At 38.5% G+C, this 26,712-nt stretch overlaps 1 protein-coding gene across 2 annotated transcripts in view; it reads left to right on the top strand.

Annotated features, from left to right (window-relative positions):
- The window catches only part of LOC137617197 (cadherin EGF LAG seven-pass G-type receptor 2-like), a 581,094-nt gene that overhangs the window by 463,059 nt on the left and 91,323 nt on the right, over nt 1–26,712 (top strand). The window lies entirely within an intron of this gene.

Raw genomic sequence — 26,712 nt, 5'->3', positions numbered from 1 at the left:
TATCTTCTAAAGATTTACCATTGTGTATCAACAAAAAGACATTGCCCACCACTATCAAACCTTTGTCCCCCATTACGAAGGATAGTACTAACCTCTCCCAGGCCATATCCTTGCCTGATTTAATGGAGATTCCACTTGAAACCAAGTTATGAGGTGCACCTGTAGTGGGGAAGGTACAAAAACCTGGTAGCTCACAACCTATTAATCGTAAGAGAGAGAGACCTCCATTTTTCTCACCCCTTCCATAAGAAATATTAGTTATGACATCAAATGAATATGATGTTTTGTCTGTTGATGTTTCTGATCAACAAGAAGACAATTTAAATAAATCAGAAATTCAAGTTGAGGTCCACCATCCCCCGCAACAATTAGATCAAAAGGACAAAATGAAAATAATAAACACAAAACCCAATTTATTAAGAACCTCTCTAATAAAACTACTGGTAAATAGTGTTAAATAAAAAATTACTAATGGGAAGACTTCATCCAAAGGGTCTTCCAAGAAATAAAGCATAGTTTTCTCCTCCATTATGCAATGAAACTGTCAGGGTTTAAGGGCCAAATATGACGAACTTAAGCTCTTGATTCATGAGCATTCCCCCATAATTATATGTCTACAGGAGAACAAGCTGGATGCTATACGTTCGTCGAGATGTCCCCCAAATACCCTTATCTATTGGTACAACTCTCCAGGCAGCGGTGTTACAGATTGGTATGGGGAGAAAATATACAATCTGCTTTCTGTACTTGCCTCCAAAGCTATTTATACAAACTTGCCCGTCAGCCCTATCCCCCTTGAAGTAAGTTCTACCTCCAAACAAAGTGAGCTAAATCACAGGTGTGTGAACGGCAGTGGTAGCAAGCTAAACCCCCTCCTCCACTTTACCACCGCCTAACTAGCTGTGTGGGTAGTTAACCCTCGCTGAATTTTAATGGCTCGTCATTTCAGCTCCACCGAAAGTATAACTCCTAATAGATAGCTAAGGTTTGTATAGTTAGGAAAAATACAAATTATCTATGAATTTGTCATATTATTATTATTATTATTATTATAATTATTATTATTATTATTATTACTTTCTAAACTACAACCCTAGTTGGAAAAGCAAGACGCTATAAGCCCAAGGGCTCCAACAGAGAAAAATAGCCCAGTGAAGAAAGGAAATAAATAGATAAATAAACGATATAAGAAGTAATGAAAAATTAAAATAAAATATTTTATAAAACATAAACAACATTAAAACAGATAATTCATATATAACCATAAAAGGGATTTTGATGTAGGAAAAATCTATTTATGCGTGAGATAGCCATGTCGTCCTGATGGAAGTTCCCTTCGGCTGCTTCCTACTGTGTAATATATCTGCGAGTGATATTACAAGAGAATTACTGCTGGTATCACGGGGTTCCAACCCCCGAACGACTATCCGTAGATATCGTGTATAATCAGGGACGTATCCTAAGATAACCATAGATATCTGCACCCCCAATAGACTTTACCCAGTCTAATCCACTAAGGGGAAGGATAAGCGAGGAGCCGTTACATATCCTATCACCTTTCGGTGCTCCCATACATCTCTGGCGCTTCATTCCACATCGCACCGGAATTACTGTGAAAAAGAAGCATCCTACGAGGAATTGGGGAGGGAGAAACGCAGTAACAGGTGGGCCATCAGGACGACAGGGCTATCTCACCCCAAAATAGATTTTTCCTACGTCAAAATCGCTTTTTTGGGCTCGAGCCATGTCGTCCTGATGGGAGTGTACCAGAGAATTACCTATTACTCGGTAGGCGGCCTCGAATAAGAGTTCCCATACCAAAAACTGCTAACCGGATTACTCCGACAAAGCATAGGTATCAATCTCTACCTTTATTCCTGAACCATAATAAAGCTGTATTTGAAAAGTATGATGGCCTGTTAGAGAGATAGATCAGGTTTGGATCATCACCTTCCACCATGGGGAAGACATCCAATATTAAAGGTGAGATGTCAAACATCTAAAACTGTAGTAAGCTCAGTGAGTAAAATGTATGGAACAAAATACTCAACATAAATCAGAATTTTAGCATGTTTAGGAAGGATAAAAAATAAAATGGCACAATTTTATTGCCAATAAAATAAAATTAGGGCTAGAAATAAAAAGCATGCATCAATTTACAGTCTTGTATTACAAAAATTAGAGCAAAGAATTATTGCAGTTAATGTGATAGCATAGAGATCAGGTTTTGTACCCAGCCATACATCCTCAATATATTTGTACACAAGATGTCATGGGGGAAAAATTTATTTAACCTGTCATAAAACACTGGAAGGAGCTTATGACAAAAATAAGATAAAATAAGACAACTGATAAGTATATAGTCTTATAAATAAACACATAATTTGAACTATAGTTTAACCGATACTAAAGTAAGTATACTATAGATGAACAGGTACATATATCATTCAGAGATACGATAATGAATCCTGAAAATCAAAATTTTTTTTAATGATCATGAAACAAAAACCGACAGTTTACTCATTAAAAGAAATAAGCTGGAAGAATGCCCAGGGACGCACTTGAGGGCTACATCGCTGCAGCGGGTTTGATAACACTACCTGCGGCCACCACAAAATGATGTATTTTTTCCAATTGTTTCATATAATGCTTGAAGAAAGCCCGTAAACCCTCAAAGGACATATACTGAAAGGAGTTCAACGAGGAAGCCACTTTCCTAGGGTCATGACCCAATGGCATACTAGCTGGGTCCGCTCTTCTTATAAAATATGCCATCTTTGCTCTCACTTGTTTCAGAGACAAATCTGATCCAACTGTTTCACCTTTAAATAAATGACCACCTTTAAAATGCTCTGTTCTTAAAAGATAAGCCTTTAAACACTGTACTGGACACAGGGTGAGATCACTTATGAGGGGAACCATTTTTCACGGTCCCCATCGTTTAGAGGGAAGCTCATTTTTAGCCAGAAAAGTAGGATCAGGATATAAGTCAACTTCACCATTTTCCGCTAATTCAATGTGATCCTCGTCTCCAGAGAGAGAGCCACAATCTCACCAACACGAGCACCAGAAGCCATGGCAATTAGAAAAATCCCTTTTGAGTCAGATCACACATAGACGCAGTTTGGTTGTCAATTTCTGAAGCAAATTGTAACACTTTATCCAAAGACCAGGAGATTGGTTTCGGCTGAGCCGACGGGCTTAACCTTGCACAAGCTTTCGGAATCTTATTGAAGAGGTCCAAGTTGAAATCAATATCAAAATCATTTAAAATGGGTCTAGCAAGGGCTGACTTTTACGACGATATCGTGGAGGATGCTAGACCTTGCGCGTGTAAGTCAAACAAAAACCCCAAACAAAATGCCACAGTAATAGAATCTGGATTCCTGTCCTTAACGTACTTAACCCATTTCTTCCACGTCGCTTCATACTGAGTCAAAGTAGTGGAAGTTTTGTAATTTTCTGTAAACGCCAACTTGTCACGTTAAATTTTGAACCCCCCTTTTTTTTTCTCCAGATTTAATGCAAAAAAATCATGAGATGAAAGTTGTTCATTTTCCATGATGAAGCGTAGACAATCTTCCTCTGTACTTCCTGGGACATACTCGGGTTGGGCAACAGCACCAACTTGGGGTTCATTTCCGTCACCATGGGGTACTAGTCGCTCTTCGGCCATAGATGAGCAACCAGGGCTGCTGTCCCGTTGAACGATCAAAGTTTGTCCAAAACCTTCATGAGAAGATTGAAGGGGGGAAACAGGTAGATCCTCTCCCACTGACTCCAAACCAGGTTCATCGCATCCATGCTCACTGCTGCCAGATCCATATTTGGTGCTACATAGCAGGGAAGTTTCTTGTTGAGACTCGTTGCAAACAGATCCACTTGGAAACCAGGGACTTGATCCTGCATGAAAGAGAATGATTTTCCATCTAGAGACCATTCCGTCTCTAGAGGGTGTGTCCGAGATAGGGAGCCCGCCATCACATTCCGTACTCCGTGAAGGTGGGATGCTGATAGATTCCCCCTTTTCCTCTGAGCCAACATAAAGATGGCGAACATTACATGATTTATTTTGGGAGACCTTGACCCTTGCCTGTTGATGCAATGGACTATTTATTACTTTGCTGTCGAGGACTAAACGAATGTGAATGTTCTTCTTCAAGTGTAACTTTTTGAGGGACAAGGAGACTGGCATGGCCTCCAGAATATTTGTGGAATTGTTGAAATTTCTGAGACCAACTGTCTTGCATTTCTTGAGGGGGATATGACCCCCCAACCATCCAATCAGGCGTCCGTATGAAGAATCCCTACCGGAGGAGGAAAGCGCAACGGTATTGTCTTTGAAAGATTTTTGGCAGTAGACCACGGTCAAAGTTGCCTTCAGAGTAACACCATCGTCTTCTTCTGATGGTCGCAGAGAGCTGTGGAGGCTCTCTGTTTCCAAACTCTGCTTGCATCCTCGAGTCGTACTTTTGAGGACAGGGTTCGTTACTGAGGCATATCGCATAGAGCCTAGAACCCTCTCCTGGCGTCGCCTGGTGGTCGTTCCCAACTTGATCAGAGACCGGACTGACTTTGCTATTTCTTTCCTCTTGGAAGGAGGTATGGACAGGGAATGAGACTGTAGGTTCCAATGAATCCGCAGCTACTGGAAAACCTTAGCTGGGGCCAGTGTCGACTTCTTGAAGTTGATCTGAAATCCTAGGGACTGCAGAAACTTGACAACTTGAGAGGTTGCTTTTGTGCACTCCCGTGCTGAGGGAGCCCACACTAGCCAGTCGTCCAGGTACGCCGCTACTTGAAAGCCTTTTTCCTGAAGTTGTTGAACGACTGCGTCGATAACCTTCGTGAAAATTCTCGGAGCTATGTTGAGCCCGAATGGCATAGCTCTGAATACATAAGCCTTTCACTCCATGCTGAAATCAAGGTAGGGGGAGAAGCGTCGACCTATCTGAAGATGCCAATAAGCGTCAGTAAGATCTATAGAGACGGTGTAAGCCTCCCGGGGTAGTAAGGTCTGTATCTGCGAAATAGTCAGCTTCCGGAACTTGTCGCACTGAACAAATAGGGTTAGACTGGACAAATTGAGAATAGTTCGAGGTTTGATCGAATCTTTCTTTGGCACGCAAAACAGACGACCTTGAAATCTCATAGATCTTGTGCAACGGATAACTCTCTTCTTTAACAGGTCTTGCACATACTATTCTAGATGAGGTGTTGACTTCTGGAAAAATCTCCTGAGCTTTGGAGGCTGTTCCTTCCACTTCCAACCCAATCCGTTGGAAATGATGCTCTGTGCCCTGGGACTGAACGCCCACCGGTCCTTGAACAAGTTCAGCGGTCCCCCTACCGGCGTATCCTCATTGTTTGAGCTGTGGATGGGCACCCCTACTTCCTCTGCCGCCTCAATGACCATGACCTCTTGATCTGCCACCTCTGTCTGAGCGGCCTCTACCGCCTCTTTCTCTCTTAGGGGATCGAAAGGACGGTGACCCCTGCTCATACACCGGATTGAAAGCCAGAGACTGTGAGGTCACCGGATGAGGAACGGCAAAGACGTTCTGAGGAGCACTGGTAGAGGAAGATGCAAACGACCTCCTGAAATAGGTTGGTTTGTGTGACCTCTTTGGTTGAGGTCCTACCCCAGGAGTGAATTTTCTCTTTAGAGAGATTCCCCACCTCTGGAAGAGGCTCTTATTCTCGGCTGCAGCTTTATCCAAAACATCCTTCACTAACTTTTCGGGAAACAGATCCTTGCCCCATCTACAAGTATCGATGAGCCGTTTCGACTCAGGACGTATAGTAGCTGAAGCGAGAACATGTTCTCTACAGACTCTTCAAGCCTGAAAGAAAGCATGGAGATCCTTCATAAAAGTAGCTAAATGAGTCTTAGCCAGGAGGAAAAAAACTGGGGCATCAGTAAAATTCCCAATCCTCATTTCAATAAAGCACTGGAGAGACATTGAAGCTGATAGTCTCTTCCTAGCCTCCAATTCAGCTTTAAGGAGGTGTTCAGGAATCCTAGGCAATTTTTCATTAAATTGTCGACTGGCTACATCCTTATCCAGTTTACCTTCTGAAAAAGTAAACTAAACATCCATCCAATGGTTAGCATCATGTGGAAGAACGAGCGACACAGGTCTACATTCTTCCAACACTGGGAGAGATTTACCTTCTCGAATGGCCTTTTTTACAGCTACGAAACCTTTCGAAGCAAAAGAAAAAACCATTGTATCTGGACCTACAAAGGTGGCTAATCTTTTACCAAAAGCACCTAGTTGTGTGTTAATACACCCTGCTGTCTTCATTTCCTTCACGGCCAGGTGCTGGGCTCTAGTGTGTTCCAGAAGGATCGTTTCTTTGGGGATAGTGTCATCTCTCAATGGTACTCCTTCAGCCAACCTTACATAGCAAAAAGGATAAGCCTCAATATCTGGATAAAATTCCAGATCGATTATCGGCCTGGAGCCTAACCCTTCTCTAATATGGAAGATACCCTCAGAAAGTACCGCATCACCCTCAAGGGATTCCGTTGAGTACAGAAAGGTAGCTGAGAAGGCAAGACCTTAGCCTTACCCGGGTCCTCCTGAGACTTCAAAGCCTGAATCTCCTCACGTAAGGCTTTGAACATCATTCTTTGATATTGTTGAGTCCCTTCCATGAAAGCCTTCATGTTAGCTAAGAGGGACGTGTCAGCCAATGTACTTGGGAATTTAGGTGGTTTTGGTTCCACAGGCTCAACAGGGGGAGGATGAGGAACAGTAACAGGTGTTGTACCCGACACGGAAGATGTTGTAACCGTAGACAGGGTAGCCGCTGTGGTAGTAGTAGTTGAAACGGTGGAAATAACAGAGTCTCTTACAGACGCCACACTATCATCATCCAACTCGGGCAGATAAGAATCATCCACCTGAGGGAGAGGTTCGTCATCTGATTCCACTGGTGACAGAAGAGCAGATTCTCTACCCGGAGATAGAGAGGAAACTGTAGACATATCATCAAGGTTGAGGCTCATGGCACTTAAAGCCTCATCCACGCGCAACTGGATGGTTGGTATGAGCCTAATACCAAATCCGGTGCCGCCTTAGGGAAGAGGACATCCTTCCACTCCGTAGATGGAAGGTAAGGAGCCTGCGGGTCAGCATTTTTCTTAAATCCCCTGACCCAGGTACGAAGGGATCTCTGGAAGAACATTCGGTCGTTGTTGGAAATGTCTTTCGATATCCACCCAGAGTGGTGCAAGTCTTTGCACACACTGCAGTCCTGAGGGTCCCAGTAAGAGACTGGACCATTCATCCTCCGGCACTTGGCATGGGTCCTGCAGGAATCATGACCGCAGGGATGCCTCACGGTCCTGGCACAAATCTGCACTCTGCAGTGCATCTCCTTCGAAGACCCCGCCTGTAAGGAGAAAAAAAAATTATGAGTACAATGGTCTCTGAATCACCAAGCTGCAAAGAATGGATTAATAACATTCTATGATGACAACAAAAGGGAATATTAATCCTCAAATTGTGTGTAATTGCAATTGATGAGAAAGTATGAGATAAAGAACCAAATAACCAGACCCCTGTTAATGGCGTTAGACTGGAAAAATTAGTCTTTAATAGATAGATACTACTCTTAACAACAATATATATGTTTGGATTAGGGGTGGGGGGTGGGGGGGAAGAGTATGCTCATAAAAGAACCCTACCTTCTGTATCTCCGCAGAGAAAAAGCTAGTCAGAAGGCAACAAAGCCGTCAACCAAATAGGCTACAATATCGACGCATCGATACTTGAGCAACTGTCCTTAGCAACAAAAGATTAAAATTCTATTCCATAATCTTACAAGAAAGAGCCCAATAGAGGATCCAGCTTGTAAAGTTACAGATCACAAACCCAATCCATACCCTCAAAGGGAACTGGATAAATTGATAGAAACAAATAACCAGACGTAGTGGTTATTTCTATGCCTAGACACGTAAGACCCTTCGTAAAAGAGACTTCCATGGCCAGCATACATAAAGAAACCTCACAAGTAGTAGAAATAAGGTCTTTATGTTAATCTGGAATTGTACTCATCAATAGATAGTAGAGTACCCACCTTAAAGAAGGCAGTCTCAGAACATATGCCATAAAGGTACAAATGTTGCCGATACTAATGGCACACTTAGGTAACGGCATTGTCGTCAACCCAGAGGTCTTCCCAAAGCAGAGGCATAAAAAACATTCCCCTATTAAGGGGCTAGACCTGCCGCCAGTAACAACAGTGTCGGTAAGTATGGCGACAAGGTCAAACGGCAATAATTTCCGCAGAAACGTAATGCCGTATAAGGAGGCTGTGATGTTAAAGGCAACACCGCCGTTAATAGCGACGTATCATTATTACATGCCAAAGATTAGGAATGCTATAGGAGACGACAAGGCCATAAGTACCGGCACTGCCGTCAGTCTAACAACTCCCTACTTATAGAGAGGTATGCTGACGGCTCTGGAGGGCCAGAACCCCGAAGGGACTAGGCCTCTCAAAGAACAATTGCAAAAACACAGCATCATATAAATAATTCTGAGGTCGATGTCAGAATTGGGAAGACCAACCACAGGGAGAGTTAACGACATGGGGTAGTATGCCCAAAAACTAAAGGAAATAACAAAGTCAAATGCTTTTCGATCTGAAAATCCCAGAGGTTAGGAAACGGCAGAACACGAGAGTCAGCAGTACAGAAAGTCAACGAAGCGACTTATATTCAAATAAATGAGCTCACCCTTCGCAAAGGGGTGCTCTGAAAACTGCCCATACTTAGCCCTGAAATTCTCGGGTGCTTGTAGCACTATGGCCAAGAGCCTAAACGGTCAAAATACCGAGAAATCGCCAATAAGTGGATAAAAAAACTCAGAAAACTAGTATAACTGAGGGAAACATCCCCGAGCGGAAAAAAGGGAAAAAAACACTGTTAACGAGTCCGGAACTATAGTCCAAAACGACATCAGCGAGTCCGTCTTCAACTAAAAAATAACCGTCTCTAGGCTAGGCTAACCGAAACTGGCACTCACCCACAAAAAACATGAATTACAAAAATGCAATGTAAATGCAAACTTAGAATAGAGCCCAAAGCATCGCAATGCTAAAAACTACTAGCTAACGTGAATCTTACACAATAAAACAAGTAAACACAAAAATAAGGACGATCAGGTACGAAACCCGATGCTCAAGCTAGCTGGACTCGAAGCGCTCAGGCATCCTCAATCGAAAAAGCTAAATACTTTTCCCCGGAGGGATCCAAATCATTTACAGCTAAATCAAACTGCAAAGTCATACAAAGTTAAACAAACATTATCAATGCTGAGATCCGGATATTGAGGAGCCCCTGTCCTTGACCTACTTACTATCATGCTTTGATATTTGTTAGGATTCAACTTCATTCTGCATAATTTGCACCATGCACTAATTTTAGCTAGATCTCTATTAAGGGATTCAGCAACTCCAGATCTACATTCAGGAGTTAGAATTGATGCAAAGAGAGTAACATCATCTACATATGCAACAAGCTTGTTTTTTAGGCCAAACCACATGTCATGTGTATATAAGATGAAAAGTAATGGGCCAAGAACACTACTCTTCGGAACACAGATATCACATTCCCATACTCGCTATGGTGACTATCAACAACAACTCTTTGGGATCTATTACTTAAGAATTCAATAATAATGCTCAGAAACGACCCACCCACTCCCAACTGTTTGTGTTTGAAGACAAGGGCCTCATGATTAACACGGTCAAAGGCAGCACTAAAATCAAGGCCAATGATACGAACTTCTGTACATCATTGGAAATTGTAAGAAGAGCATCTCATGGTCCAAGGCCTTTACAAAAACCAAATTGCAAACTAGGGAACAGATGATTACCTTCAGCAAACCTATTTGAATGTTTTGCCAAAAGACGTTCAAACACTAGATAATATGGGAGTTATGAAATTGGGCAGTAATCAGTTGAACATGAGCTACCACAAACACATTTACATAGTAGAGTGACATTATCAATTCTCCAGGTGCTAAAAGCTCCTCTTCTTGCTAACTTGGACAAAGTGACAGATAACTTTGGAGCTAAGAAATCTGCAGTCTTTGTAAAAACAAATTAAAATACCATTTGGATCTACATCTCCAAAAGCATCAAGGTCCACCAACAAAGCTTTAATTTCACGAGTTCAAAAAGCTAAACTAGTTAGTTTAGCCTCAGGAAAACAGGAATGAGGAAGTTTAAGTTTCTCATTACTCTCTTTACTGTCAAACAGAGCCAAAAGGGTTGCCTTTTCCTTTGAACAGTGACTGACTAAGCCACCTGGTTTAAGTAAAGGAGGAACTATTGTATTTACACCAAAGAGTGTAGATTTAAGGGTAGTCCACCACTTATGCTCCTGAGTTGTACGAGAAAGGGTTTCTTTTATGCTTAGATTGTATTCCTTTTCAGTTGAAGCATAAACTCTGAGCAGAAGCTCTAAGCTGAGTATAGTTATTCCAGGTCAAATCTGATATGTTACCCTTCCAAAGATGCTTTTCCAAATAAGCACATCCACAATCATCATTGAATCATGGTTTGTCCTTCCCTCTTTACCTTAGCCTTCTTAATGAGAGAATGCCTTGATGAAGTTATTGAGCTTGCCTTGATGAAGTTATTGAGCTTCAGCACGGCATATCATTCCCATGCTGAAACTTGGTGACAGGCAAGAGGTTCTCGAACTTGAGGAAATTGGTCCCCCAGTTCGAATCTAAATTTCTCTCTATCTCTCTTGTCTTTTTCTTCCTCTTAATATTACTTCGACCCTCTCTTAATTTTATAAACTTTCTTTCGTGTTGCTGTCCCAACTCTGAGTAAAATTTCCCATATGTATGTTTATAGAAGTACATATATATGTCCCTTTTTCTTTTTAATGGCGTGGGTGTTTCTACATCCGTTATTACTTCCTGCTTTGATGAATGGGAGGAGGTATGACGGTTGGGAGGTGTTTGCGCTCAAAGCTATATGTGAGAGTATTGGATGATCTCAGCCATCCCGAAGATGGTTTGGACCTTTTTGGAGGAACTTTTCCCAAGTGTTGGGTCTTCGGAATCCAGGGGTATCCAATACTTGGGGGAAGGACTCTTGGCTTTTGGCTGGAACCCCATCATTACAGTTATGGGAAGGATGATTCCATGGTTTTTTGGTCTCGGTCCTAACAGACGGGTTCAGCTTACACCTGTGGCTCTATATCTGTTTTGGGTAGGGTATGGGTATGGAGTGGACCATCTGGGAAGCATACTCTCATTGTACCGATAGTGGAGAGTGAAAATTTCCTTTCCAACATGTGATGCCTTAATGTTCTCAAGTAGGTGATCAAACTATTTCAAATCTCACATTATCCTTTTATTTTTTTTCTCATGGATTCCGCTGACAACGATCTTCCTCCCCCCCCCCCCCCCCGATATGCTGACTCACCCCCGGCACTGTTTACGACCTCTGGCAATCCACTTAAAGAAAATTTTGTTGACGACTTAGGATCTAAAAAGACTATTCTTTGAACATTCGAAAAAAGAGAATTTGGGCAACACAGGAAAATCGAAAATCCTGCATGTTACCCAAATCCCATTAGAAGCTTATTATGATGTGCTACATCAAATATTTGAATGCTACGGACTAATAAAAGAAATTAGAATGAAACTTCAAGATGATAGATGGGATTCTTGGTTATCATTTAATTGTCATGAGGAAGCATTCAATGCAAGCCGTAATATTATTAATATTAAAGTAGGTAATATGAGTATTAAGGGTGCTCTGTATGATGGGGTACCTAAAGATCTGGATGTCTACAGACCAGCAGATTGGATTGATACAGACATAGAAATAGTTATGCCAACCCAAAGAAAGCTAAAACCACCAATGTGGCTTCTTGCTAAATCTACAGGAGGTACAGAAAATTATTTTAAGATCTGCAAATTTCTTCAGAGGAAGGTAGGAACGATCGCAGCTGGAGATATATCTCGATTTGGTAAGAAACTTACTTAATAAAGGCCAAGTCATACACACAGTCTGTTATATTGTCCAATTTAAAGACAAAATGATGATATCAAATTGGACATGAAACTCCATCTAAACTTTAGCTATGGAAGGGGACTGAGTTTCGACAGGGATCTATATGAATTTACGGATAAGAAGATATTGGCTGTTTCCACTATCAGTGTGGAAAGTACATAAAGTACCTGGAACATCAATGATTATCCATACTTTCCAGGATGCTGATGTACCTTTCTACATAGACATCGAAAATAAAAGAATTAGTGTTTTGTCTTTTAAGCCGAAGCCACTGCATTGTTTTAATTGCTTTAAATTTGGGCATCCTTCCAAAGTTTCCAAGAATGATAACATTTGTAATACTTGCTCCAATCTTTACCATGGAGAATGTACACTGGAGGCAAGGTGCTTGAAATGCAACTCTAATCATAAATCTAATAATAGGTGCTGTCAGTTTTATAAGTTAGAAGAGGCTGCCCTCAATAAATCAATTATTGAACACGTAAGTGTGGGGCATGCCAAGAGATTATTAAATAAATCTACTACCCATGCAAAGACATTAAAAACAGGAGAAAAAGTTCCTTGAGAATCATCTCACCCATCTATTACTGTAGGTAGTTCTCGAAAAAGAAATTCACCATCTATTGATAAAGTGCTGCATAATAAGACAAGAATATCTTCTAAAGATTTACCATTGTGTATCAACAAAAAGACATTGCCCACCACTATCAAACCTTTGTCCCCCATTACGAAGGATAGTACTAACCTCTCCCAGGCCATATCCTTGCCTGATTTAATGGAGATTCCACTTGAAACCAAGTTATGAGGTGCACCTGTAGTGGGGAAGGTACAAAAACCTGGTAGCTCACAACCTATTAATCGTAAGAGAGAGAGACCTCCATTTTTCTCACCCCTTCCATAAGAAATATTAGTTATGACATCAAATGAATATGATGTTTTGTCTGTTGATGTTTCTGATCAACAAGAAGACAATTTAAATAAATCAGAAATTCAAGTTGAGGTCCACCATCCCCCGCAACAATTAGATCAAAAGGACAAAATGAAAATAATAAACACAAAACCCAATTTATTAAGAACCTCTCTAATAAAACTACTGGTAAATAGTGTTAAATAAAAAATTACTAATGGGAAGACTTCATCCAAAGGTTCTTCCAAGAAATAAAGCATAGTTTTCTCCTCCATTATGCAATGAAACTGTCAGGGTTTAAGGGCCAAATATGACGAACTTAAGCTCTTGATTCATGAGCATTCCCCCATAATTATATGTCTACAGGAGAACAAGCTGGATGCTATACGTTCGTCGAGATGTCCCCCAAATACCCTTATCTATTGGTACAACTCTCCAGGCAGCGGTGTTACAGATTGGTATGGGGAGAAAATATACAATCTGCTTTCTGTACTTGCCTCCAAATGATAACATATCGTATGATAATTTAGTAGAGGTGATTCAACAGCTCCTTCAACCTTTTCTTTTACTTGGAGATATGAATGGTAGACATCCTTTGTTGGGTGATGTTTTGGCAAACACAAGGGCCAATATTATATCATCAATTGTGGAAAACGAGGATGTCAGACTCCTTAATACAGGAAAGCCCACACACTTCCATGTTTAGACAGGTACCTTGTCATGCATTGACCTTTCAATTGCAAGCTCTAACAGTCTTCTTGATTTCGATTGGAGGACATTAGATGATTGGCATACTAGTGATTATGCACCATTCATTATAAACACCAACAATTTTCCACCTTGACAAAGATTGCCACGGTGGAAACTTGTTAGGGTTAAATTTCGTGAGGTAAGTGAAATCAATGGGAGTCCAGAACAGTTTGAAAGTATTGGTGATGCCATAGACCTACTGAATGGAACTCTCCATACAGCAGGAGTCGATTCGATTCCCAAAACTACAGGATTATTCAAACGACGACCAGTCCCGTGGTGGTCTTCAGATTGAACTGTCTTACACAGAGCCACCAGAAAATCTATGACTAGATTGCGTAGACGCTGTACTGAGGAAAATTTGATAACATACAAAATGTGTAGAGCACAGTTCCGTCGTGCCATGAAAGAAGCTAGGCGCCAATCTTGGGCATCTTTTGTTTCCTCAGTCAACAGTAGAACACCACCATCTTCTGTATGGAGAAAAATAAAAAAGATTGCCGGCAAATTTACGCCAAACCTGCCACCAGTGTTGAAGGTGAACAGTAAGTATGTAACTGAAGCAAATGATGTTAGCAACGCCCTGGCTGATCATTTTTCAAATGTATCATGCAAGTATGAAGGAGCTTCTGGTCACCAGTATAGGAGCATTGAAGAAAAGAAAATTTTAAATTTTGCAATGGGAAGGGAAGAGTCATATAATTCTCCTTTTACTGAAAGAGAATTTGATACCGCACTTGCCAATTATAACGATACAGCCCCTGGACCCAATGGAATTCCATATGCAATGATTAAACATGTACATTTTAATACAAAATTATTTATTTTAAGCATTATTAATAGAATATGGCATGATCACAGTTATCCAAGTGTTTGGGAACTAGCCATTATTTTAGCCTTTTTAAAACCCGGTAAGGGCAAGTTTTTACCAGCAAACTATTGACCGATTGCATTGACATCTTGTTTATGTAAAATCATGGAGAAGATGGTCAATGCAAGATTGATGTGGTACCTGGAAAAGAAGGGTATTCTATCACCTATTCAGTGTGGATTCAGAAAAATGTACTCAACGACTGATGTGTTGATAAGACTTGAGTCCTCTATTTGTGAAGCCTTTGCTTCCAAACAGCACCATGTGACAGTCTTTTTTGACATTGAAAAGGCATATGATACTACATGGAAATAGGGTATACTTAAAACCATTCATAAATTGGGATTGAGAGGAGAACTACCTCTGTTTATTTATCCAATCATTTCTTTCACATAGATTTTTTCAAGTGAGAGTGGGGGAAACTCTCTCAGAGAGTAAATATCAGGAAGAGGGAGTTCCTCAGAGTAGTGTGCTGAGTGTAACCCTGTTTGCACTAGCAATTAATGGGATATCCCCAGTCATTCCCCGAGACGTTCTCTCAACACTATTTGTGGATGATGTCTCCATATCATTTGCAGAAGCTAGAATAGCAATGGTTGAGAGAAAACTACAACTTGCACTTGACAAAATTATTCAGTGGGCTAATATGAATGGGTTTAAGTTTTCAACAAGCAAGACTAACACTGTACTTTTCTGTCGTATCCGGGGAGTACATCCAGACCCGGATATATACATGATAGGTCAATGGATTCCGTGTGTAGGGAAGCTAAATTGTTAGGATTAATTTTCGATTGTAGGTTGACATGGGCTTCACACTTAAAGGCATTGAAAGCTAAATGTCTTGAGGCTCTGAATCTTTTAAAAGTAATGTCCCATACATCATGGGGGCCAGACCGTAAAACTAATTAAAAATCATACCAGGCCTTAATTTTTTCCAAAACTAGTTATGAGTGTGAAATATACTCCTTAGCCACCCCAAGCCGATTAAAGATATTAGATTCAATACATCTTGCTGGTATAAGATTATCCACAGGAGTGTTTAGAACCTCACCTATCCCAAGTCTCCTTGTTGATGCTGGAGAATTACCTCTAGAGTCTAGACCATTATCACATGTCTTCCATTATTCGGTATTGGTTTAGGTTACGAAGACTCCCTAACTCTTTAGCCTTTCAGATTGCAAGCCTTGTAAGGAACTCAACATACTTTGAGTTGCACCCAAAATCTCCTCAACCTTATGGCTTTCGAGTAAAACATTTATTAAACAGTATTGATGAAATTAGAGGTAAGGTACTTCCATTTAAGATGTCATCAACCCCTTCGTGGAAATTACCAGAGATATCTTTTTGTACATATTTTATTGGTGTTAAAAAAGGCATGACTGAATTAGAAGCTAGGTCTCTTTCTATGAAACATGACAAAGAACATAGGGAATCAATTTTTATATATACAGATGACTCCAAATCCGATGCTGGCGTTGAATTTGGAACATATAGTAGTTCTTTTAACTGTAGAGGGACACTTCCTCCAATATCTTCCATATTTACTGCGGAATTATATGGCATACTAACTGCTATTGAGAAAATAGTGATAAAAGAGGAGGTCAATATTACCATTTATAGTGATTCAAGAAGTGTCCTTCAAGCTTTAAGAGGTTTTAATTCTAGTAAACCTTTAGTTTTAAAGATTTTAGAGTGGGTTTTAATTATTGGCCTAAAGGGTATAACAGTTCAATTTTTCTGGGTTCCAGCACACGTAGGTGTGTCTGGAAATGAAGAGGCAGATTCACTGGCAAAGAGTGCTGCAGCCGAGTTGCTACCAAGAAGGTATCCCATTCTTTGTAATGATTTTTACCAGCAATTAAGAATTCTGTTTATAACAATTGGCAACAACACTGGGATAGTTTAAGCAAAAATAAAATGAGATAAATATCGATTGGTATATCCCCTTGGAGGTATAATGGGAAGCCCCGAAAATGGGAGATTACTCTTTGTCGCAGGTATATTTAAAGTATATATATATATATATATATATATATATATATATATATAGAGAGAGAGAGAGAGAGAGAGAGAGAGAGAGAGAGAGAGAGAGAGAGAGAGAGAGAGAGAGAGAGAGATGACAAATTATTGATTTCGACCACTGAACTGGACCAATCTTTCCAACGTGGCAATTATATGGCTGCCATACAGTACTTCCAAAGGGCTGCCAAAATAATTAATGTTTATATGTATATATATATATATATATATATATATATATATATATGTGTGTGTGTGTGTGTGTGTGTGTGTGTAATGTATGTAAAATTACATGTTTAAATCCATGACCTGAGAGGTCAATGTAGAAATTAGGAGCGAGTGTGAGAATGCCAATTCAGTCATAAGCAGGATGCGAAAGTCAAGACACTGCTAATCATTTGCAATGTAACATTTTTCATGAAGAGTTAAACACAATACAAGCCGTGAGAAAGAGTTGTATCTCACCGGATCCAAGTACCTTCCGGTATTAATGCTGTGTTTTCATATATCATTAAATGCTGAGATAACTAACTAGACGTTATCATCAATATGGATATTTTAGTCACTTCTGGTCAAGCTGTCATACGGAATGGTCATCCGACCAAACCATCTATACTCCTGTGATGGAGATGTTAATAACTGTTTTTAAAGAAATGAACTGTTTTAAAGTTAACTTACTTAGACTTATTCAGAAGAAGTAACCTACCAAGTCTAAATATTATAACACATTGAAGAGACATTTGATTGGAAAACTAATGTGTGTTTATAACAGTACCACACTAACAATTGGTGGCAGCGTTCAACCTAAATCAACTTTAGTATCAAGAATAATGAATCTACAATTTTGACGGAGTAGCTATGTCCACCGAAGAAATGAACACATTGAATACCAACAAATAAATGTTATACAAACTGAGGAACTGGATCTTCAATGAACATCTTAAGAAAACGAAGGACTGACATTCAACGTTTATTAAACATTCGAGAATCATATCCAGGAAACACTACGTTCAACATTACAACGGGAAATCGGACCGAAAACATTCATCCAAACATCAAAACTCTCGCAAATCAGTGAGAGAGAGAGGAAATGACAACATCACCCTTCGCCCATATAAACCCAAGCTAAGTACATTTCTTTATTCATTTCAGTTTTAGACAGTGAAGTGTAGTTATCACCAGTCAATCGTCCATTATTGCTGGGATGAGTTGTTTGTTAATCTTCATTTTTTCTTTCATTAAAGGAAACTGTATTCAACTTCGAATTCTCGTCTAGATTTTTTTTTCTCTGTGCTAATTCCGTTTTCTTTCAGAAGTTCTCGGGAAATATCTTTATATTATTATCATTTTATTGGGGGATTATGTTATAATCTTTATTGAATAGTGTTAATGCATTTACGCAGTGGACGTCTGTATTCATATAGAGATTTTGATAGGATTGCAAGGAATCGAAGAGATAAAAAACAAGTTAAAGTCAACATGACACCTCCTGTAAGTCCAAGTAACCCCACCCCCAGCCCGAGTAACCCCATTCCAGCTCCCATTGTTACGTTAGTTAATGCCCGATCAGCTATCCTTCCTTTTCAAGATCGAGTCAATGGCTTCTTACCTCAGAATGTTGAGTCATGGATTGCTTCCGTCGACGCCCATTTAAATGCTAAACAAATTATAGACCCATTTGTACAATTACAAGAAGCTAAAAGTTTTATAGACTTTTCTAAAGGAGATGCAAGTGCGTATTTTAGGGGAGTTTCGTTTCAAGAGGCAGTTACATGGGATGATTTCAAAGTTAGGCTACATGTGGTCTATGGCGGTGAGGAAGCCTTGGATGTAGTTTTAACATTAAGAAATACACTTAATCAAGCCACTATGGCTCGGCTTAATGTTATAGAGAGAGCAGCTCTCATTGCCGATAGGCTAAATGAGTATCAAGATATTTTAGGTAATTCCACTTGGGTTACTAGAGATAACATCTCCGTGAAAGATTTCTTACAATTAATGTATTTAACTTGCATGACACTTATGTTGCCTGAAGCTTTAGTGCGTTGTTTTGATAAAAAGTTAACGCCAGTAAGTACAGAATTAGACGTATATAAACAGATGAAGAAACACATGTCTAAGTGTACTGATCTTGATCCCTTGTTTACACAAGTTTTTGCAAAAAATGAAACAAAGCCACAACAAGTAAACGTAGTTAATAATAGTCAAGTCGCAGGAATGACGTGTTATAATTGCAAACGTCAAGGTCACTTGATTGCAGACTGCAGAACGAGATTCTGTTCGTTACATAATAGTTCAACTCATTCATATAGTCAGTGCTACTCGCGTACGACACAAGAGAATCCTAGAAATACACAATCAAATCCACAGTCAATTCCATATGGAAATAAAAAGAAAAATCCTCAGTTCAATAAGAAGAAACAGCCAAACGTCTATGTAGTTCAGAATAAAAAACAAACAAACAGTTCTTCAAATAACTCTGATCCTGGGCCGTCTAGCTAGAACTCGCAAGGTCAGACTAATTTTCAGAATGTGCAGAGTAAAGCAAATACCACATGATTAACTCCAGTGGGGAAGAGAGTGGTGTTGGGTCATTTAAATCAACGTCAGTAGTGTTAAATAATCCATTTAATGTTTTAACAGATCATTGTGAGGCAATAGATTTTCCTACGAAACATACGACCGAATCAAATAAATTAGTGCATGCTCCCATAGATTTGCAACAAATTCACACAATAATAAGTCAAAATGAGTTACGACCAACATTATATGCTGTAAATTTAGAACACTGATCCTTTACATTATTTTTTGACTCTGGTAGTCCACGTAATATCATGGATTTGAGGACACATCATTTGTTGTTTTCGAACTTCCCTATAGAGAAGTCCGGAGTAAGGCTCTCGGGTATAGGAAATAATGAATTAAATGTAATAGCGTAACTCATGTTCAGTACAAGGTCGGTAAGCGCACGTTTGCCGATACCTTTGTTGTTGTACAAAACATTGATATGTATCCAGCTGTAATTATAGGATACCCGTCTATGGGTAATCAAAACATTATCTTAGCCCCTGCCAAGCACGGCGTGTATATCAAAGGAAAATTCTATAAGTCTTCTAATACCTTAAAATCAGTTTTGGATAAAAAGGAGACGATAAATAAAACAGTGACGTACGTTGAAGAACCAATCACTTGTCTCACTAATAAAGAAATAATATACGCGACCCAACAGAATTCTCGTTCACCCGTAATATCATCTTGCACGCAATCTATTGAGCTGTACGTACCTTCGAATTTAATAATGCAAATAAAGAAAACGTTACCGGGATCTGAAATATTAATCCTTTCCGACATTTTGAAAACTAACGGATTGTCCGTCACACAAGCTATTTAAACAGTAGGCTCATATCAACAATGTAATATTGAAGTCTGTAATCATTTAAATACCACTTTAGTAATTCACAAAAATCAACATATCTTGGATGTATAAGTTTATAAACATCGCATTCTTACCGTCGCTGAAATCAATCACGCTCAATCAGTTGCGGATGAATCCCTTTTGCAACCTATTAAAAATAAAATCAGTAGAGACATTCAAGAAGATATTCAGCAGAAATATTTTGGACTTTTAACTGAATATCATGATGTTTTTCCACTACGGATGGATCCTTAGGAAAAGGGGATGTCTTAGAACATCAAATAAGGTTAAAGGTCAAGCAGAAAATTATCTATGTACCCTCGTACAGACTCCCAATGAAATTCCAGAATGAGATAAATGATGAAGTAGGTAAAATGCTAGAAGGAGGAGTCATTAGGAAATCGAACAGCCCTTATAATTTTCCATTAATAGTTGTACTGCAAAAAGATCGAACATGGCGTATCTGCGTAGATTTCCGTCACTTGAATGAGGAAACGATCATTGATCGATTCCCAGTGCCATGTACTGACGATATTTTATCTTTGTTAGGTCAGAATAAATATTTTACCAGTTTGGACTTACTTAAAGGTTTTCACCAAATATCATTAGAAGAAAATAGTATCCCATACACAGCCTTCAGCACAGCCAGGGGACATTATGAATTTTTACGTATGCCTTTTGGTTTACGTTGTGCTCCCATAACATTTACAAGAATGATTAACATAGTGTTTGGAGACCTGCTAGGGGATATATTGCATGCCTATATGGACGACCTTGTAATCTTTTCCAATACCTTAGAAGAACATCTACGTAAACTAGAACTAGTACTACAGAGACTAAGACAACATAACTTAAGGGTAAAGATTAGTAAGTGTGAATTTTTCAAAACGGAATTGGTCTACAGTATTTGGGTTTTACGGTGTCTAGCCAAGGTCTTAAAGTAGTCCACGATAATGTGTCATCTTGTACGGAGCCATTAGCTGAATTAATAGATATATCAACATCCATGCCTATTGTTAAAACTGTATCTGAACAAGATGATCTGGGCTGGAGCGCTGAATTATTACAGACTGAGTAAAGAAAAGATCAGAAATTAGAAAAAATTATAAATGCTTTGGGAGGAAATCGTAAGGAAAGGGAATATATAAAGTATACGCAGCAGAATTATAAAATCAAAGACAATATTCTGTGTAGATCCGTGACAAGGAAAACCCGCAATACACCACATGTGACTAACGACCAGGTAGTGGTACCAATCTCACTTATATCCACTGTCCTAAATTGGTTGCATGCAAATCCATTGCATGGACACCCGGGGTTCTCCGTAATGTTGCAGAAAGTCAAATCATTGTTTTATTGGTATGCGATGCTTACAGATATAAAAAAAACACATAGCTAATTGTCGCACTTGTCAGGAAAACAAAGGGCACACGAAAACACCTGTCAGCCTAGGGGCTTATCCTGTGCCCAATCAACCCTTTGAAAGGATACATTTAGATTTATTAACAGGATTTTACAAGTCAGACAGAGGAAATAAGCACCTCTTAGTAATTGTAGATGCTTTGACTCAATATACAGAACTGATAGCACTTAAAACTAAAACTGCGATTGAATGCGCTAGGAAGTTTTATGAGTGTTACATTTGTAAACATGGAATTCCACACATGATAATCTCAGAGTCGGTTGAGAATTTAGTAATCACTTCCTTACCTCATTGTGTGAATTCCTTAGCATAAAGAAAATCAATACCATGATCTATCACCCAGAGTCAAATGGGCTAGTGGAAAGAGCGAATAGGAAGGTTTTAAACATATTAAGATTAACACTAGGGGGATCAGACCCCAACTGGGATATTGCAATACCTGCGGTACTGAGTACTCTGAATCACTCATATCATATATCAATTAAAATGTCGCCGCACGTGGCATTGTATGTTACCCCGGTTAGAACGCCTTTCCATGTATTAACGCCTACAACTAATTTATCAAATCCTTTAAAAGAATGTATAAATGCAAGCAAAAGCTGTTTTGATATCCTTCGAAAGAATTTAGAAGAATCACAAATCATAATGAAAAGGAATCATGATAAAATAGCGAAGCCAACTAAAATATACCGTGGGTGATAATGTATACATGCAGGTAAATGTACGTAAAGGACTCAATTATAAACTAACACCTAAGTTTGAAGGCCTATTTAGCATTTTGGAAACATTAACGGCCAATAGATTTAGAGTTCAAAACGTATCCCAACCCACTGAAGAGAGAATTGTACCATTGGCTCACATAAGAAATTAAGATAAGAGAGAAGGAAGTGAGGGAATTTTTTTTTATTTTTTATCTATGAAATTTATATGTTAACATTTTTTTTCTTCTTAATACAGGAGTAATTACATATATTTTTCTCATTACAGGTTTCCAAGATGAAGTTTTTATTGTTAGGAGTGATATTGTTCGCTCAGACATTTTTCTCTTGTGGGAAGAGCTCTAAAACTAAAAGTATAGATTTTAAATATGGCACTATAGTAGAGAGACAAGAAGACGTTTTTATTACATCAAGTAACATAGTTATAGAAGTACGCATGCAAGCAAATTTTCTCCCAGAGAATGACGTCACTAGCTTAAAGAGCACCATTTCAAGGTTTGCTGTTTCATTAAATGAAATGCATAGAAGATACTTTCCTTTTAATACAGAGAGTTCGCTTGCACCGACACTAAAAGTTGCAGAGATGCTATCCGATGACTTGCAAAATAAGACTTACGAGGCAGAATCTTTGGCTCGTGACCTTTTGATGTGGACAGTAAGACACGATAACCTTGAAAAACGTAACCCGTTCATTTTTGCTGCACTAAACATCTTTGGATCTGTTGCAAGTTTAGGCTTAGGGATTTCCAATCGTCTTAAGATTAGTAATCAAAATAAGAAAATTGAGTTTTTGACTCATGAAAATGAATTGATTTTATCAGAACTAAGGAATCAGTTAGCTTCAATCAATCAAATTATGAGTTTGGTGAACGAACATTATAGTAATATCAGTCAGATTATGGAAGTACAAGATTTGTTGGCAACGTTAACGTATTATAATTCAAAAATAGATCATATCCATAATAGAATTGCACATTTCATTGAGAAATCAAAAGACTATGTAGAAGCTATTACGTTAGCGACTAGAGGTGTACTGTCACCGCATTTGTTGCCGATAAGAGACTTAACGTTAATTGTGGAGAACGGACGGGAGAAATTAGGTTATACCTATTCCTTTGTTAGACACACGTAGGTTAGAATTTTATTACGGCCTAATTACAGTAAGCGTTGAAAATCACAGGATTATGATTACTATTCCCTTTGATTCTTCCGATGCCTGGCAATCTTACAAGATATCACCATTTCCGACTTTCATGACGAATAACTCAAACCCAGTAATATCCAGTTTGACAGGACACGTATTGATTTCCCCAGACAAGGAAACATACGGTCATTAAAGACTTAAATCAATTAACTCACTGTTCAGAAACAATGAATAAAAAAATATGTACAGCTGACTCCTTTGAATTCCATAAAAACTCAATGGATTCATGCGAGTTAAGTATAGTGCTAAACGGTGCTCTCTCCCATACACATGAAAATTGTCTGAAAAACTTTATCCCTTTGACGATAATAAGTTCAATTACAGACTGAACAACGGCTCGTGGATACGATACGACACGGCCGGCTTCAATGTATCATGCCCGGACGGATCCTCGTCCTATTCCCAAATCTTCGTTGCAGCAGATGGTTGCATCGGTATGTCCACGAATTACACGGTCCGAGGAATCAACACTATCATCAGAGAACAGGCCTACTTCGCGAACTTCACATGGTCGACTACAATACCATCTTTACCTCTCTCATACAATGCACGAGTGGCTAAGCAGTTGATGAAATTAACCGAGATGGACCACCCGTCACTGACTTATGCAGATCTTCGTTTCTACGTGTTACTAGCAGCAATCAGCGTTACGGTGATGATATTTATCGCCGTTAACATCTTTGTTTGGCGTAGGTTAAGGAAAAATAAGTTGGAGATCAAACAGAACGTTTTGCCATGTCCAGACAAAACTCCTTATTTATTGCAATTTAAAGCTGTTTGAAATTGGCCCCTTCATTCGCTCAAAGGAGTAGGCTACAGTTGTCTTGGAAAAAGTGTTGTGCACGAAAAGCAGTTAGTACGCTAGTACTGTAATATGTAGTTGAAGAGACTCTTGAACATTTGCATTTTTAAAAACATTTTAAAAACATTTAAAATATAAATAATTTTTTGGGCATCTAATAAAATATATAAGCCCTAAATGTTAAAATAAAGAATATATGGGCATCTAATAAAATATATAAGCCCTAAATGTTAAAATAAAGAATCTATGGGCATCTAATAAAATATATAAGCCCTATATATAAAAATAATATATATATATATATATATATATATATATATATACGAAACCGTGGTGCGTGTACGTACCAGGAATTCGTGTTTGTGCACTAAAATTATATCTTTACCAAGGTAACAAATATTCTTTATTAGTTACCGTATTATAATAATATGTATTTTTGACAAAGGTGACAACTATTCTTTACAAGTTACCGAATCATATGTACATCAGTATTTTTTTTTTTTTTGGTACCGTATAATCATTTGCTAGCAATGTACCCTATATATGATCTGTATTTTCCATGCATTTCTCTTTGTTTTTGGCAATATCTGTTAGGTATGTAATTTTTTTTTAAATGTACCTATTTGAACATTCATCCTTCATCGTTTGTTTATGGCTAAAGTTAAAAAAAAATATATATATCCAATCACACTCCTAGTAAACATATTTTGAATGTGTCATTAGAGTTCAATTAATTGAAGGTAGCTGACCGAGCTAATGTAATGTATTTAAATTACATGTTTAAATCCATGACCTGAGAGGTCAATGTAGAAATTAGGAGCGAGTGTGAGAACGCAAAATCAGTCATAAGCAGGATGCGAAAGTCAAGACACTGCTAATCATTTGCAATGTAACATTTTTCATGAAGAGTAAACACAATACAAGCCATGAGAAAGAGTTGTTTCTCACCGGATCCAAGTACCTTCCGGTATTAATGTTGTGTTTACATATATCATTAAATGCTGAGATAACTAACTAGACGTTATCATCAATATGGATATTTTAGTCACTTCTGGTCACGCTGTCATACGGAATGGTCATCCGACCAAACCATCTATACTCCTGTGATGGAGATGTTAATAACTGTTTTTAAAGAAATAAACTGTTTTAAAGTTAACTTACTTAGACTTATTCAGAAGAAGTAACCTACCAAGTCTAAAAATTCTAACACATTGAAGAGACATTTGATTGGAAAACTAATGTGTGTTTATAACAGTACCACACTAACATACATACATATATATATATATATATATATATATATATATATATATATATATATATATATATATATATGTATATATACTGTATTTATAAATGTGTATATATATATATATATATATATATATATATATATATATATATATATATTTATTTGTATATATGTATATATATATATATATATATATATATATATATATATATATATATATCTTGATGGGTACTAATATGTTTCATGCATCAAACAGTTTTAGAAAGTACAGTAACAGAGCTGTGCAGTTGAATCCAGACTTGTAGCACTTACTCCTTCCACAGCATTCTTTCTTGCAGCCACACTTATTCAATTCTTGGCTAGATTTTGCTCCTACTGGCAACTCTGTCCAAGTAAAACTGTATGACATACTAAAAACGGGCTCCAAATGTGCCTTGCTTGAAAGGCTGCTCTCTTGCAATGCTCTCTTAAGAGCAGCCTTTGTAGGGGTAATGCAATTTTAAGCTCTTTGTGAAGAGATCAAGTCTATCCTCATTTACATCTTTATATGAACTGTTTCAGTTGTATATTAGCACCACAAACTCCTAAATGATTTGCAGGTCTTCATCTTCTATAGCTGGTGATGCTGAACTTGGTTTTGTGAAGGTGTGGCATGCTGAAACACAGTCCATGTTTGCCATGCTGACTTGTTTCCCTTTCCATAAAAGGTAGACATTGTGTCACACCCCCTAAATGCATGGAAATGGGGAGGCTGAGTCTTTTGGTCCCATGATTTCTGTAATTTCATGGATTGGTATCCAGCTCGTGTTTTTTATTCTTCCAAATTTAATCCATTGTTTGTCCTAATTAGTTTCTTCCATGCTAGATGCTGCTATGATAACAATAGCAGTGTCTGAACTACATATGAATGTACTTGAGATATCTTCATGCTTTTATAGCATATGCAGCATGCAAAAAACTCTATCTGCCTCTTTATGAGTTCATCCTTGTAGGGCAGTAGTGTCTTGTTCAGCTTTCCTACAAAGTGCAGCACCCCCCTTGGCAACCATAATGCCTGTTGTATCATTTTCTTGAGATGGAACGATTGTGTTTGCTACATATGCAAATGCAGTAGATCAGATTTGTTCTTGTCAATCCTGTGGAAGCTGGTCCAACCGCTGTGATTTCTTGCAGTGCTAATCACTGCAGCAAACACCTGTACCTATTTTTTCTTATATGTGCTCTTGAACAGTCTGACTTATATACATCACAAAACTCTCCTGTAAAAGAGTCAAGTAGAAAAGTTTATTGGATCACTGC

Source organism: Palaemon carinicauda, chromosome 23, assembly GCF_036898095.1.
Source record: "Palaemon carinicauda isolate YSFRI2023 chromosome 23, ASM3689809v2, whole genome shotgun sequence".
NCBI lineage: Eukaryota > Metazoa > Arthropoda > Malacostraca > Decapoda > Palaemonidae > Palaemon > Palaemon carinicauda.
The sequence above is the reverse complement of the archived record's forward strand: the minus strand, read 5'-3'. Positions and strand labels throughout refer to the sequence as shown.